This window comes from Balaenoptera ricei, chromosome 6 (genome assembly GCF_028023285.1).
Source record: "Balaenoptera ricei isolate mBalRic1 chromosome 6, mBalRic1.hap2, whole genome shotgun sequence".
Classification (NCBI taxonomy): Eukaryota; Metazoa; Chordata; class Mammalia; order Artiodactyla; family Balaenopteridae; genus Balaenoptera; species Balaenoptera ricei.
In genome coordinates, this window is record NC_082644.1 from 41886180 (window position 1) to 41900552 (window position 14373).

The 14373-nt window shown below is 42.0% G+C and overlaps 1 protein-coding gene across 5 annotated transcripts in view; it reads left to right on the forward strand.

Annotated features, from left to right (window-relative positions):
• The first annotated feature begins 7449 nt into the window (after nucleotides 1-7449).
• The window catches only part of UBAP2 (ubiquitin associated protein 2), a 121036-nt gene continuing 114112 nt past the window's right edge, over nucleotides 7450-14373 (forward strand). For 3 of the 5 annotated variants that reach the window (XM_059924590.1, XM_059924593.1, XM_059924591.1), the window contains exon 1: nucleotides 7451-7552. The gene's annotated coding sequence lies outside the window, so the exon portion shown is untranslated. Of the gene's footprint in view, nucleotides 7553-14373 lie in introns of all 5 variants that reach the window. The other 2 variants (XM_059924588.1, XM_059924589.1) reach the window with 1 other exon arrangement.

Here is a 14373-nt window from a genome sequence, read left to right on the forward strand (position 1 = left end):
CTGGAGAGGTGGGCTTGGAGAGGAGGTGAGAACTACGTTGTGGAAGTGTAGGTATTGGGCAGATAGTGAAGGTAGGGAGTCGTGAAGGTCTTGGGATGCAGGAGTGGAGGGGCTCCAATGGGTAGGAGAGAGAAATAAAGTGGAGCAGGTAGTACGAACTGGACTGTGGAACGCTTTGAGAAAAAGTCAGAGTTATTTTATGCTTATTTTCAAAGTACTGTGTTGATTTTTGAACAGAGGAGTGGTGTGTTTTAAAAATATAATTTCTCTATACATTTAAAATGTACTTAATCTATAAAGGATGGATATACAATTATCTTTGAAGGAAACATTTATGCATTAAGTGAGGTCTCTGACCTTGAGGACCAATGAAGCTTGGGTACAAGGTGTGTGTGGGGTGTCCTGTTCTTTTTTTTTTATTATTTTTTATTCTAACAGGGTGTCCTGTTCTTCATCAGACAGTAACGGTCCTAGGTCTTTCTACTTCCCCAACTATGCAATTACCAGAATGAAAGCAAATCTCTTCCAAGGGGAAGGAAGGCAATTCTTTGCCAGTCCATATTCTTCCTGCTTAGTAGTGTTCTAACATCCCATGTGTACTAGTTTGTTAGGACTGCTCTAGGACAGTACCATAGACTAGGTGATTTAAACAACAGGACTCTATTTTCTCACAGTTCAGGAGAAGTCCAAGATCAAGATGTTGGCAGCATTGTTTTTTGTTTTTGTTTTTTTTCCTGAGACTTCTCTCCTTGGTTTACAGATGGCTATCTTCTCCCTTTATCTTCACATGGTCTTTCCTCTCTCACTAATGTTCTTATAAGGACCTAAGTCATATTGGATTACTGCTCACCCCAGTGACCTCATTTAACCTTAATTACCTCTTTAAAGACCCTGTCTCCAAATACAGTCACATTCTGTAATACTACTAGTGGTTAGGACTTCAGCATATGAATTTGAAGGAGACATAATTCAGCCTATAATACCACCCTAGAAATTCAGTCTTCTCTTGTTATTATATTCATATTTATATATCTTGGATTCCTCTCTTAAAGCATACAGCTTTCAATATCCCAGCTCTAAATGCTTTGTTTAAACTTTTTTTTTTTTTTTTTGGCTGTGCTGTGCGGCATGAGGGATCTTAGTTCTTAGTTTTCTTAGTTCCCCGACCAGGGATCGAACCCGCACCCCTTGCAGTGGAAGCGTGGAGTCTTAACCACTGGACCGCCAGGGAAGTCCCTGTTTAAACATTTTTTAAATCATAAAAGACTTGTGTATTAAAGGCAATTTGAAAATACAGAAGTGAAAATGAGAAAGTGTTACCTACAATCCCATTATCTAAACATGGTCCATATTAATATTCTTTTGATGTATTTTTATAGCTTTTCCTATGCACAGTGTTCTTACATAGTTACATTCACTCAGCAGATTTGGTTTTGGCTTTTTATACCTAGCAGTATATAGCAAGCATTTCCCCATATCCTGGCATGTTCTTTGTAAATGTTATTTATAAAGGCTGCATAGTGTGGGATCTAGTAAGAATGCCATAATTTACTTAACCATTCCTCTACAGTCAGACGTGGAAGATGCTTCCAATTTTTTGCTGTTATAAATAAAGCTGTGAGAAATGTTTTTTTCGGCATAACAATTTTCCATATTTAAAATTATTTCCTTAGGGCAGAGTACCAGAATTGCTTTGGATGAAGGAGTTTTAATATATTATAACTTTTTGCTTTCCAAAAGGGTTTATGCCAACATATATTTCTATTAGGCAAATAAGAGAGTGCCTCTTTTATGAAACACTGATTAGCATTAAGTAACACCATTATTTTCACTCTTTATTAATTTGGTAGGCCAAATGCATATTATTGTTATAACTTTCAACTTAAAAAATTGTGAGACAAACATCTTCCCATATGTTTGTTGATGGGCTCTATTCCCTCTTTTAGGAATTGTTGGTATGCTTTGTCCTCTTATCTACAGAAATTTCAGGGTTCTCAATTTGTATGAACTTTTTTTTAAAAAAAATATTTACCTATTAATTTATTTGGTTGCACTGGGTCTTAGTTGTGGCAGGCAGGTGCCTTAGTCACGGCTCCAGGGCTCCTTAGTTGCGGCAGGCGGGCTCCTTAGTTGTGGCATGCGAACTCTTAGTTGTGGCATGCATGTGGGATCTAGTTCCCTGACCAGGGATTGAACCCAGGCCCCCTGCATTGGGAGTGCGGAGTCTTATCCACTGCGCCACCAGGGAAGTCCCTGTATGAGGTTTTTTAATGGTAAAAATATTAGACATTCAAAAATTTGTTTCCTCCATCTATTGTTTATCTTTTTTTTTAATGTTACATAAAGAAGTTTTCTATTTAAGAGTTGTTTTATCTGTTTATTGCTTCCTTTCTGCCTCTCCATGCCTTGAATATTTATTTGTTTCCTTCAAGCGTTTCTATTTTACTTATTTATTTAAATTAAATTTTTAAAAATTATTTATTTTATTTTGGCTACACCGGGTCTTCGTTGTGGTGCACGGGCTTCTCTAGTTGCAGTGTGCAGGCTCTCTAGTTGTGGCGTGTGGGCTTAGTTGCCCCACGGCATGTGGGATTTTAGTTTCCCAACCAGGGATCGAACCCACGTCCCCTGCATTGGAAGGCAGATTCTCAACCACTGGACTACCAGGGAAGTCCCAAGGTTTGCTATTTAAAAAAAATGACAATTCTTGTTCACTAAATCAGGCTGGTTTTTTGACTAAACCAAGCTGAGTGGTGGCCTGGTTTAGTGGAAAGAGCAGGCTTTGAAGTCATAGTTTAGAATACTGGGTCTGCTATTTAAGGTGTCCTCTCCTCTCTGTTCTGTAAAATCTGAATATCTACCTTGAATATTTGTAATTGGGATAAAAATAAGATGGACATATATAGCACTGTGCCTGACAGACAATAAATATTTACCCCCTTATCTTTAAACCATTTTGGTACAGAGAGTGCAGTGTGGCTCTAAATCTTTCCCCCAGATTGGTAATAAATTGTCTCACTACTTACTTTTTTTAAAAAAATATTTATTTATTTATTTGGCTGCGCTGGGTCTCAGTTGCCCCAGGCAGGATCTTCGTTGCAGCACGCGGGATTATTTGTTGTTGTTTTTTAGTTGCGGCATGCAGACTTCTTAGTTGTGGCATGCATGCAGAATCTAGTTCCCCGACCAGGGATCGAACCCAGGCCCCCTGAATTGGAGCTCGGAGTCTTATCCACTGGACCACAAAGGAAGTCCCATCCCACTACTTACCTTTTTTTCTTTTTATTTATTTATTTAGTTTTGGCTGTGTTGGGTCTTCATTGCTGCGCGTGGGCTTTCTCTAGTTGCGGCGAACGGGGGCTACTCTTCGTTGTGGTGCACAGGCTTCTCACTGCGGTGGCTTCTCTTGTTGCGGAGCACAGGCTCTAGGCGCGTGGGCTTCAGTAGTTGTGGCACGCAGGTGCAGTAGTTGTGGCTCATGGGCCCTAGAGCACAGGCTCAGTAGTTGTGGCGCACGGGCTTAGTTGCTCTGCGGCATGTGGGAGCTTCCCGGACCAGGGATCGAACCCGTGTCCCCTGCATTGGCAGGTGGATTCTTAACCACTGTGCCACCAGGGAAGCCCCCTCACTACTTACTTGTAACTACTGTCTGCTAAGACATAATCTGTCTCTTAGAAGTGGACAACAAGCAAGCTCCTTTCACAGTGGTGGCTGTTTGTAGAAGTCTAGCTTAGACTCCTTAATTAACTTTTTTCTGTCCCTCTGGGTCTTTTTAGTAAGTTTTTTCCTGCTACCTTAATGCTAGGAAGAGTATATATTGAAACTGGGATATCTCAGTTTGCCCCCAGTATTTTAGGCGTAACAACTTTGAGAGTTATGATGAACTATTTTGTTATGCTAAATTAGTCTCTGTCTCTCCTACTTTAGTCTGGACTCTGGTCCGTACAGATGATACATGACATTCTATATTGAGGCCCATGTATTTTCAGCCACTAAAGGCAAGTCTGTTTGAACAAAAGAAAAAATTAACCTGGCAGAAAATTAACAATATTACTGGATCTTAGTATTAGCTAATATTTGTTAAGCACTTACAGCGTGCCAGACAATGTTCTAAGTATTTGCTTGTATTAATTCAGTTTTTTCAACCTGCAGATCTAGATGTATTCGTGGGTCAAGAATTCAGTTTAGGACTTCCCTGGTGGCACAGTGGTTAAGAATCCACCTGCCAATGCAGGGGACACAGGTTCGATCCCTGGTCTGGGAAGATTCCACATGCTGTGGAGCAACTAAGCCTATGTGCCACAACTACTGAGCCTGCGCTCTACAGCCTGTGAGCCACAACTACTGAGCCTGCGTGCCACAACTACTGAAGCCCACACACCTAGAGCTCGTGCTCCACAACAAGAGAAGCCACCGCAATGAGAAGTCCGCACACCGCAACAAAGAGTAGCCCCCTCTCACCACAACTAGAGAAAGCCTGCGTGCAACAACAAAGACCCAATGCAGCCAAAAATAAATAAATAAATATATTAAAAAAAAAAAAAGAATTCAGTTTAGTCGGTTGTGACCAGCCTTTTTAAAAAAATTATCTTGAAATAATTTAAGCCTTAAAGAAGAGCTGCAAAGATAGAAAAGAGAGTTTCTGTATACCTTTCATCTAGCTTCTTTGAATGTTAACATTTTCTGTAATCCTGGTAAGAAATGAACAAAACCTTTAAGCTACAGACTTTATTCAGATGTCCCCACTTTTTCCATTAATTTCCCTTTTCTATCCCAGAATCCAGACCAGGATCCCACATTGCATTTAGTTGTCATTAGTCTCTTCTGATCTGCATCAGTTTATCAGTTTTTGCATGTTCTTTATAACTCTGACCCACTTGTATAGTACTGGTCAGGTATTTTGTATAATGTTCTTCAGTTTGGGTTTGTCTGCTATTTTCTTACAATAACACTCAGGTGATAGATTTTGGGGAAGAATACCACAGAGATGTGCCCTTCACATTGCCTCATATCAGGGTGTACATGATATCAACATGATTTTAAAATTTTTTATTTTTTAATTAAAGTTTCATTTTTAATTTAATTTTAATTTTTCTATTTTTATTTCTATTTTTTCAACATGACTTCTTACTGTGCTGGTAACCTTGGCCACTTGGTTAAGGTGGTGTCTGTCAAGTCTCTACATTGTAAAATTATTATTTTTCCCATTCCTTTTTTTTTTTTTAAAACGTATTTATTTATTTATTTATTTATTTTTGGCTGCCTTGGGTCTTCGTTGTTGCGCGCAGTCTTTCTCTAGCTGCGGCGAGAGGGGTCTACTCTTCCTTGCGGTGAACGTGCTTCTTCTCATTGTGTGGCTTCTTTTGTTCTGGAACACGGGCTCTAGGCATGCGTGTTTCAGTAGTTGTGGAACGTGTGCTCGGTAGTTGTGGCTCGTGGGCTCTAGAGTGCAGGCTCAGTAGTTGTGGTGCACGGGTTTAGTTGTTCCGCGGCACGTGGGATCTTCCCGAACCAGGGATCGAACCTGTGTTCCTTGCACTGGCAGGTGGATTCTTAACCACTGTCCCACCAGGGAAGTCCCTGGTCTCTCTTTTCTTAAAGTTAATCTTTAATTAAAACACCAGTACTACTCCGTGTAGAAAATTAAAACATTATAGATTTCACTAGCACCCTCAATCACAAACCCTCTTTCCGACTTCTCAGATACAGCTGTTATCAGGTTTATATACATCCTTTTGGAAGTGTTTTCTTATGCTCTTTTCATTAAGTCTTTGCTTCTCAAGGGTGATTTTCATCTTAGACTCTCCCACACCTTTCTGTACGGCAGGAATACAAAAAGGAGAAAGACTGAATTGACCAGACAAAATCCTAGCTCACTGTCAAAAGAGACAGAAGATACATCTACACATGAATGGTCATGATAATAAGTTGTTTGTTAAAGGCACAGCCTGAGCGTTCTTTGATCAATGCAGATGAATAACAAAGGCTTCCCCTGAACTGAGCAGGACATTAAGGTTCCAAGTGTTTTTCATCAAGTAATTTAATCTGCAACTAGTCTATTATTGAAACTAGCAAGTTAGTAATTAGCATAGTGCCCTACACAAAGATCACTATATGCTAACTCCCTTCTCACCTTTACTTAGACCTGTTGTGCCCAAAGGATGCATACAGGGTGTGAAAATAATTACTAATACTTACTGAGGGTTTATTCTGTGCCAAAGTGGTAGTTCACATCATCTCATTTAATTTCACAAGCAGGTGAAGTGGTGTTATCACAAAGAAAAGCTCGAATTGAGGTAAGGTCTGGTGGACTCCCAAGTCTGTGTGTCTAACCAGTCTCGGATACGGCCTTTGAGGATCAAATAGGCCAGTAAATGAGAAAATACTTTAAACTTTAAAATACTATGCTACAATTATAAACCATTATCTTCTTCTTTATGCCTAATTCCTGGAGTTAAAACAGGTGAGGTCATTTTGCAAGGCGGGTTATTCATTGTTTGGAGATAGAAAACCTGCTTTGGGTCTCTTCAGCCAGGAAACCGAATGCTTTCCCTACGCTTAAAACCGGGACAATCCCTGCCTCAAAGGGTTGATTCTATGATTTAATAAAATTGGTTGTATAAACGACCGACAACGAGTGGGCTTTCAATAAACGTTAGTGTTTTCAGGCAGAAGGGGCTTGGGGATGCAGAATTTGAGCCCACATTCAACAGGACCGAAGCTGCGAGGCTCCTCCCGCCCCGTGGAGATGCTGCTTGAAGCCAGGTGGGTGCCGCGGCAACCTTTGCAAGCCGTTGGCATTTTCCCGCGCAGGAGGGCGGGGCGGAGCGTGAGCCCGGCAACGTGGTAGCGGAACCCCACGCCCCCGCCGGGACTACATCTCCCAGTAGGAACCACGCTCAGCCACCTGGCGGTGTCCTAGGTTATTAGTCTCAGATGCTAACCCTGTCCTCTTTCCGTCTCGGCCTTCCCTCGGTCCGAAGTCACAGGCGCACCATCTACGAACCCGGGAGGGGAAGGATGTGGTGGTGGGTGCCTTTGCTGTGCAGCAGGTTGGGAGTCGTGGCCCCCTCGCACAACGTTTGGGAGGCTAGGGTCGTCTTGAGTGGTTGGACCATGTCACGTGACGAGGGGAAAGCGGCCGCAGGGGAGTGACCTGGGGTGCCTTGAGAGGTCATCACAGAGCGACAACGCTGCTCTTGTGGGCATCCTGGATGCGGTGGGTAGTAAGTCCCTGATAACTCCGAGTACGAGAAATTCCGTTAAATCTCCCTTATTGGCTCCATCCGCATACCTCCCCGCACCTCGGAGCTGTTGGCCTCGCCCAGTGGGCGTCGGGGGCGGCTAAAGGAAGCGACGCGCTCTGTGGGCGGGCTGATGAGCCGCCCGCAGCGAGCTAAGTGCAGCGGCTCCTCCTTCGCGCGTGACGTGGCGGTCACGTGACGGGCCGGACCGCCTCTGCCGCCGCCGCTTTGTAAGAGGCACATTGGCAGGTAACGAGCGGCGGCGGCGGCGGCGGCGGCGGGTCCCGAGTCCAGCGAGAGCAGCAGCGGTAATTGGCACCCTCTCTCTCTCTCTCTCCTTTCCCGTTCCAGGTCGCTGAGCGCTGCAGCTTGCGCTTCGTAGTCCTGGGTTCAGCTCTTCTTTCCTCCAGACCCCTTCATACTGCCCCAGCGCCCACCGTGAGATCTAGCCGAGCTTCCCTCGCCGGCTTCGTGCGTCCTCAGTTTGCCCAGGCCTGGGTGCTGTCCTTCCTCTCCCCCGCGGGTTGTCCTGTGCTCCTTCCTGCCTACCCGGATCCTTGGCGGCCCGGCTCCACCCAGCCCCAGGGGGCGCCTACCCCTCCCCCCCCGTCGGGTTTGTGCCCTGGAGGGTGTGGTTTTTCTCTCCCACCGTTGTCCCTCCCTGCCTGTCCCCTCGCGCTCCCGCGCCACGCTGTCGCTGACCACCTTTCCGCTTTCACTCCTGTCGCTAGTCCTGGGACTGGACATCTCAGAGCCCAACTTCTGCACTCTCTAGCCTTTCCCGGCTAGCCGGAGGCATAGTTCAGTTCTATTTCTCCTCATTCTGGAAGGCTTTGGTGTCAGACACTTGGGACTCAGTTTTCCTCCTCAGTCCTAGTTTCTGTAGTCTGGCTGTGTCACAGTTCTTTAGTGTAGGTTTGAGAGGGGCTTTGTAATTAAATCGCTCTCTTTTATAACATTATTCCAAATGTTATTCTTTAATTGGTGCATTGCATCTCAGTTTTCTTTGCCATTGAATCGCTTTCCCACTCTGCTTTCCCACCTTTTCCCCTGGATTTTCAATCTAATTAGTTGTCCAGGCATTTCAGGTGCTATCACTAGTCTCACCACTCTGGTCTTCGTTTATCCTTGTTCTCTCTAGGAGTTGATTTCATCATTATTCCTGTTATTTCCTGTTTGACATAGTCCTGTAGTTTACTTCCACCTCTGTTGGATATTGTTTCTACTTGTATCCGAGGTGTCTCTACCAGTATTTAGGCTTACTTTCTTCTGCTTTTCTGTGCCCTAACAATTGAGAGCTGAGGTCTCCATAAGATATCCAAAGATCATCTTTTATTTGAAGGGCATATAATTCACTTTTTGGGTGAACCCAGTTATTTTATATTTTCTCTTCGATTATGATAGTAATTTTTTAAACCAAGGGGTATGTCAGTAGTTAGTGTGTTCCTCACTTTTCACCATGAATTGTACATTCGTAATTTTTAGTGTCAGTTTGTCTAACAAAAGTGGAAGGAAGGTGAACATAATACCTAAGCGCTCCTATATCCTAGGGATTGGGTGACTCGGGTGGTGTCTGTCTCAGGAAAGGGAATAAATTCCACTCTGGAGATGGTAGGGTCGTCCAGTGCACCAGCGTCTCTTACCTACCTGCAGAGAGCCCCTTGGTTAGGGCTACCCTCCCATTGCTGTGAGGCCTTCACTTATCATTAGGCAGAAGTGATTAGTTTTCCCCACACTACGTTTCTGCTCACTTGCAATGTGTTCCTCCTGATTTTTCCTCCTTAAGGCTAGTTCACATGTGTGGTGAGATATTTCCCCCGCCCCTGTCCTCTTGCTTCCCACAGCTCTGATTTTCTCCGCCTGCTTCCTTGTAGTTTCTGACCTTAGATAATTAAAACGCTTGAGAGAAGGGAGGTTTTTGTTGTGATTGAAATACGAGTGGAAATGGTGCCATGGGAATGAGGCCATGAGAAAGGGTTGTGGTAGTTGCCCCTCCTGCCTATTTCCTGCTGCTCTGGTTTCCTCTGGCCTCTCTCTTTAAATGTGGGCTGGACCAGCAGTAGTCACATGGAGCTGCCTTTAGAACCAGGCTGGAACAACAGTAACACGTCTGCTTCCCTTTCCTCGTAACTGGTGCAGCCTGTGCAGTGCTCACCAGGAGTGTCTCTTGGTATTAGCCTGAGTGACTTTTATTGTTTGGTGAGAAATGGTAGGAGAACATGGAGGAGAATGGGTTTATTTCAGTATCTGTGTTTTGATGGGAACTGGTTGCTCTCTCTACTCCCTTGAGTATAAACTACACATAGGGAGTATAAACCAGTCTTGAAGGTTTGAACTGGTCTGAAGTGAAGCCTTTACTTTTGAAGTGTTGATTCCTCAGTTCTTTTTTTTTTTTTTAATGACAACTTAACTGTTAAGATTTTGTTGTTGTTGTTATAAGACACTTTTTTTGGGGGGGGTAAGTGTATTTTAAAGGATTAATGCCTGCTCAAAAGAAATGGTCTGCATGAATTCACAGACTGTGAAGTTCCTTTGCTTTTAAACAAATCTATCTTGTGAGGCAACCGGTAAGTCAGCAATTATCAGTTAGCTCTTAGTTGTTAATTTGAGTATATGGAGTGTCCTTTACAAGCTAAATAGTGTGGCACTGGTGGTGTTGACTGGTGAGATGGTGGATCTCTGATAGAGCTCAGAAGCAGCTGTTTTCTCTTTTTTTACCCCAAAAGGAGAGTGGAGATATAACTTGAAGTAAGGCAAAGACAGGAAATATCACTTTGGAAGCCTGTGGTAGGTTTTGAAATATTTTTGACCCAACTATCAAATAAGTATTTAGGGATGGAGTCCTTTTTTTCTTTTTTAAGTCCAAAGACCAAATTAGTTGGGTTTGTTTTGACAATTATAATGCAAACTATGTATGCTGAAATTTCCTATTCTTTTTTTTTTTTAATTTTTAAAATTTTTTGACCATGTCACGCAGCATGTGGGATATTAGTTCCCACACCAGGGATCAAACCTGCGCCCCCTGCAGTGGAAGCGCAGAGTCTTAACCACTGGACCGCTGGGCAAGTCCCCCTCCTACCTTTTTTTTTGTTCGTTTGTTTTCTTGACAGTGTTTGTTTCAAAGATGTGCCTCCTGTGCTTTTTAAAGAAAGTTATTTTAGTTTTTTTAAAAAAAATATTTATTTATTTTTGGCTGCGTTGGGTCTTCGTTACTGCAGTGGGCTTTCTCTAGTTGCTGTGAGCGGGGGCTACTCTTCATTGCGGTGAGCAGCCTTCTCATTGTGGTGGCTTTTCTTGTTGCGGAGCACCAGCTCTAGGCGAGCAGGCTTCAGTAGCTGTGGCACATGGACTCAGTAGTTGTGGCTCGCGGGCTCTAGAGCGCAGGCTCAGTAGTTGTGGCACACGGGCTTAGTTGCTCCGTGGCATGTGGGATCTTCCCAGACCAGGGCTCGAACCCGTGTCCCCTGCATTGGCAGGCGGATTCTTAACCACTGCACCACCAGGGAAGTCCCATTATTTTAGTTGTGAAATTTCTTGGCCTAGGTATTGAAGAACAGATTCGTGAATTTCTGGCTGACATAGCATGTGTACTACAGTGAGTTTCAATTATCAGAAAACTCATTTTCATACTGGAGTTATGAACTCAATTAAATTGGAACCTATTTAACTATTTGGAATTAATTTATGAAACAGGGCTTGGACTAAGGAGTAGTTGTTTCATTTTAGACTAGGCAATGCTCTACTTTTAAAGATTGTTAGGAATGTGTTGCTTGTTTTTCTTCATTTGGAACTCTAAAAATAAAAGAACGTATATTTGATTGATTAGGTCAGAAATTTCATTATGCTAATACTTTCAAGGATTTGTAGACGAGAGAATTTCATTTGGATTTAGACCTGTTGCTGTAACTTTGTTTCTTGTGTTATAATTAACTTTTTAAGTAAGATGTCACATAGGAACTTACTCATTTAAAGTTATGCTGTACATACACAACCCAGTAATACTTTATTTGGCCATGTCACAGCCTGTGGGATCTTAGTTCCCCGACCGGGGATCGAACACGTGCCTTCTGCAGTGGAAGTGTGGAATCCTAACCACTGGACTGCCAGGGAATTCTCCCCAAAATACTTTAGTGCTTTAATATTTACTCAGAAATTTTTACCTGTCTTAATCTTCTCATCAAAGCAGTCCTAGATATACCTATGAAGACTTTTGGAAGCTCAGAGTTGCTTCTCTTTATTAATGTCTTTCTCTCTCTTTGCTTTCTTTAATTCTTTCCACTCCCATCCTCCTTCTTTCTGTTTTCCTCTTATTCCTCTCTTTCCCTTGTTTTCTCTTTCTCTCTCTGTCTCTTTTTTGTGCCTTCTTCTGTTCCTTCACCCCCATACAAAAACACTCAAGTCTCAACTGAGGAGGTTGTATTCCTTCTGACTCTCTTTGCCACCATAACATGCTGCTTCCCAAGCAAGCAGATGAAAACCTGCAATATCTTTGCAATCTCATGGGCTTGGGGAAGGTGTATAGTGCTACCTGTATTGTGCATGTCTACACAGCTGGAATGCGTGCTCTTTGAAGGGTGGGATTTTTCATTTGATAATAATATAATGTTTGTCATTGTCAGATCATAAGCAAGAGAATAAGTGGGCTTAAAAAATACAAGTTTAACTGAAATAGGGTCTGGGAAAAAAGTGACTGGCTTTAGGATTGATTGACAAGCCTCACTTTAAGTTGTTTTCTATACCAAACCAGTTCCTCTCCCTCTCTTTTTTCAAGTTAATTTACAAATTTCCATTTTAAAGTTGGTTTTTGAGTCAGGTTGGCTGGCACTCTTTTACATAAGAAAATACATTTTAGAAAATTTGAAAAAAAGGAGACTTAAAATGGTTTTAACATTTTAGAATAAATCCTTTCTTTTTTTCTCTACGTGAAGTATATACTTTTTAAAAAGTGAGATTGTACTTTGCATACTTACTGATTTTTTATTGAAAAATACAGAGTACACACCAAAGGAGGTATATGAGGTAGAAAAACACGTGTAGAGTTTTCAAAAACGAGTTAAATGACCAACCAAGAAATAGAACATTAATGCTACCTAAAATCCCCATATCCTAGGCGTTACTTTTTCTCTTTCCCAGGGGTTATCATTACCCTATATTTTGGCCTTATTATTTTTTAGAATAATGTTTACTTGGTATGTATCCATAAACAATATATAGTTTAGTATTGCCCATTTTCAGTCTTGATCTAAATGGGATTGTATGATTCTTCTGATACTTTTATATGTTTTAGATTCATCCACATTGATTCTTACAACTCTCCATCATTTTCAGTAGTGTGGTATTCCATTGTAAGGATATGCCACATCTTATTCTATTGCGATGGATGTTCGTCTCATTTCCAGTTTTTTTGCAATTACAAATTATACTCATTCCCCTTGTGAACATTTGCACCCCACCTCAAAACAAGTACAGTAAACTAATTTGCTGAGACTATGTATAACTGAGAGTGGAATTTTTGGGTTGTGTGTGAGGTGTGTGTAACTTTACTAGGTAATCCCAAACTATTTTCCATAGTACTGTACAGTCGTTCTTAATTAGGCGCCACATTTGAACCACAGAACACAGAAAGTTGAGTGACTATTTTCTCAATTCTCTTGAGGATGTTCCATAGCTAGTATCATTCTAGACACCTACAGAAGAATTTAATTCGTACATACAATGGATACTATAGACATTGGAACTTAATTCGCAAGACCGAATGGGTAAGAGCTCCATATCCTTGCTAACATTTGGTATTGATTTAATTTTTAGTTTTAGCCAATTCTAGTGGGATGTTTTAGGTAGATCTTTTATGAACAACACACGGCTGGATTTTACTTTTTAATACAAGCTGCCAACTTCTCTTTTAACTGGAGCATGGAGACCATTCATGTTTATGGTAATTATGGATGTTTTGGATATATTTCTGCCATACCTTTTTTTAAAAAAGTTATTTATTTATTTTTGGCTGCATTGGGTCTTCGTTGCTGCGCGCGGGCTTTCTCTAGTTGCGGTGAGCGGGGGCTACTCTTCGTTGCAGTGTGCAGGCTTCTCATTGGCAGTGGTTTCTCTTGTTGCAGAGTACAGGCTCTAGGTGTGTGGGCTTCAGTAATTGTGGCACGCGGGCTCCGTAGTTGTGACTTGCGGTCTCTAGAGCACAGGCTCAGCAGTTGTGGCACGTGGGCTTAGTTGCTACCAGGCATGTGGGATCTTTGTGGACCAGGGATTGAACCTGTGTCCCCTGCACTGGCAGGTGAATTCTTAACCACTGCGCCACCAGGGAAGTCCTGCCATACGGTCTTATACTTGCCTGGTGTTTATTGTTTTTCTGTCCTTTTGCAGTTTTAATTCTTTTTTCTGTTTGCTTTCCTCCAATTAAAAAAAAATTTTTCAAATCTATAAAAGCTGAAAGAGTATAATGTGTACCTTTTAAGTAGAGTTACTACTTAATATTTTGCCACATTTTTTTCTGTATATACTCCACACATTATCTTCTGTGGCTGAATGATTTGAAAGTGAAATGCAAACATCTTGACATTTATGCCTAAATATTTCCTTAGCAAGTGTCTCTTTACAACAAAAAGCTTCTCTTACAAACAGCCACAATAACATTATTACACCTAGGAAAGTGAATAATTATTTAAAAATGTATAATGTCAATAAAAATCTGATAAAATCCACATTCAGATTTTCCCAATTGTTCAGAAAATGTCTTTTATAACTCCCTATTCAATCAGGGTTTCTGATTTACCCTATTTAGGTATTGTCACTGAAGTACACTAATGAATGATAATCCATTTCTTTCTTTCTTTTTTGTTTTTTAGAGCTTAGGCTAGTATTTTTTTTTTTTAATTTATTTATTCATTTTTGGCTGTGTTGGGTCTTCGTTTCTGTGCGAGGGCTTTCTCTAGTTGTGGCAAGCGGGGGCCACTCTTCATCGTGGTGCGCGGGCCTCTCACTATCGTGGCCTCTCTTGTTGCGGAGCACAGGCTCCAGACGCGCAGGCTCAGTAGTTGTGGCTCACGGGCCCAGTTGCTCCGCGGCATGTGGGATCTTCCCAGACCAGGGCTCGAACCCGTGTTCCCTGCATTAG